Raw genomic sequence first — 2,450 nt, 5'->3', positions numbered from 1 at the left:
CATCCTATTTACCCATCCCTTCACCCACCTTACCTCGCCTCTTTCTTAACCTTTCTTGTTCTCACACACCTCACTCACCTCACATCCCTTCCTACTCCTCCTCTCTCCCACTTACCTCCTTTCCCAAACTCCCTCTCACTCATCTCACCTATTTCCTAATCCTCCTTGATCTCACACACCTCACTCACCGCCTCCCTTTCCCCTCTTTACTCACCTCACATCCCTTCCTACTCCTCCTCTCTCCCACCTCACCTATTTCCTAACCCTCCTTGAGCTCCCACAACTCACTCACCTCCTCTCTGTCCCCCTCTTTACTCACCTCACATCCCTTCCTACTCCTCCTCTCTCCCACCTCACCTATTTCCTCACCCTCCTTGATCTCACACACCTCACTCACCGCCTCTCTTTCCCCTCTTTACTCACCTCACATCTATTCATACTCCTCCTCTCTCCCACCTCACCTATTTCCTAACACTCCTTGATCTCACACACCTCACTCACGCCTCTCTTCACCCTCTTTACTCACCTCACATCCCTTCCTACTCCTCCTCTCTCCCACCTCACCTATTTCCTAACCCTCCTTGATCTCACACACCTCCCTTTCCCCCTCTTTACTCACCTCACATCCCTTCCTACTCCTCCTCTCTCACTATTCCTCCATTCCTAAACTACCTCTCACACACCTCACCCCTTTCCTAATCCCCTTCACTTTGTGTTTTATCTCTTTCATTTCAGCTAAGATGGCACCTAAGAAGTGCAGTACTTGTAACAGTAGCTTTTCAGCTCACTTTTTACAGGGCGTTCTGCTGTCTGTCGACTGTGTCTGTCCAGGCAGCATCTCGAGACAAGACTGCAGGAGCAGGAAGAGAAGATGGAAGAAGGCCAGAATAAAATAATGGAGCTTTCTCTCACCAGGCAGCATCTCGAGACCAGACTGCAGGAGCAAGAAGAGAAGATGGAAGCAGGTCAGAATAAAATAATAGAGCTTTCTCACTGTTGCCTCCTTGCAGGAATTCATCCAGGCTAACGTTGCTGTGGTGCCAAACCCTTCTCCAACCGCCCCCTTGCCCTCAGCGGTACCGTCGACACCAGCGGACAACACCACGCAACGGGAGGATGCTAGTGGCACCGCCCATGATGGCTTCACCGTCGTGAATGGAGGAGCCAAACCAGCCAGACAAGCGATTTATCCTGTTCATTGCTTCAACAGGTTTGCCATTCTGGAGGAGGAGGACGAGCAGGAGAGCACCTTCCTGGTGGGTGACTCCATGATTCGCCAGCAGGTCGTTGAGTTCTGCGGCAGAGTTCCTCGTCGAAGACGGAACTATTGCTATCCTGGTGCTGGGATCGACGACATAACTGCTGCTCTTGAGATCTCCCCCCAGGCTACTAATGATTCACTGTTTGTTATCCACACAGGTACGAACGACGTCACCACGACCCGGTCTGAGGAACTCCTGGAGAAGTACCGTAGGCTCATCCAGCAGTATAAGACTAAATCCCTAACATTTTGATTTCAGGAGTTCTACCACGGACTTGGGCGGAGAGCGACTTTTCAGTAAGGCCTTCAGCCTAAACAACCGCTTACAGACTCTTTGCAGGGAGCTTGACGTGGGTTCCTAAACGCATGGGACAATTTCTATGGACAAAATGAACTTTTCCACAGGGACGGATTGCACCTTTCTCCCATCAGGGCAGCCAGACTCGGAAGGCTCCTCAACGAAGCAGTGCGTGTCATCCGAGCAAAAACGAGTCACGGCCACGTCCTCCACCCGCCCGTGTAAAAAGACGCCGAGCATCGCAACAAACCCGTAACCGTGATCCCGCAAGTACAACCACCTATTACCAAGCCTCTAGATAACTTAAAATCCTTAGTTTCAATGCGCGTAGCCTAAGAAACAAATTTGATGAACTGAGATGTCTTGCTTTAACAGAAAATTTTGACATAATTGCTATAACCGAAACATTTATCGACACCACAAATATTGATTTAAGTTCCGAATACAACATAGATGGCTACAGACTCTTCAACAAAGATCGTGTAAACCGTAGAGGCGGTGGCGTCGCCCTTTTTGTCAAAAGCTATTTGCAACCCACCGACAAAACACCAAGAAACAGTAACGTTGAACATTTGTGCGTGCGAGTAAACATTGCAAAAGTCAATTTAAATATATCTGTCACCTACAGACCTCCCGGGCAATCACTCGATGACGACCTTGAAATGTACAGCGTCTTAAGGCAGTCACTTAATAACAACGACTCACTGATATTAGACTTTAACCTCCCCCATATCGACTGGGCGACACTGTCAGGTACAGAAGGCGAGTCACATAGAATGATCAATTTCTAGAAGAAAATTATCTAAGCCAAATGGTTTCTGAGCCAACTCGACAAAATAATATACTCGACCTTGTTATAACGACCCAAGATAACCTTGTCAGTAGTGTCAC

Source organism: Eriocheir sinensis, unplaced genomic scaffold (genome assembly GCF_024679095.1).
Source record: "Eriocheir sinensis breed Jianghai 21 unplaced genomic scaffold, ASM2467909v1 Scaffold154, whole genome shotgun sequence".
Lineage (NCBI taxonomy): Eukaryota > Metazoa > Arthropoda > Malacostraca > Decapoda > Varunidae > Eriocheir > Eriocheir sinensis.
This window is presented reverse-complemented; position numbering follows the sequence as displayed.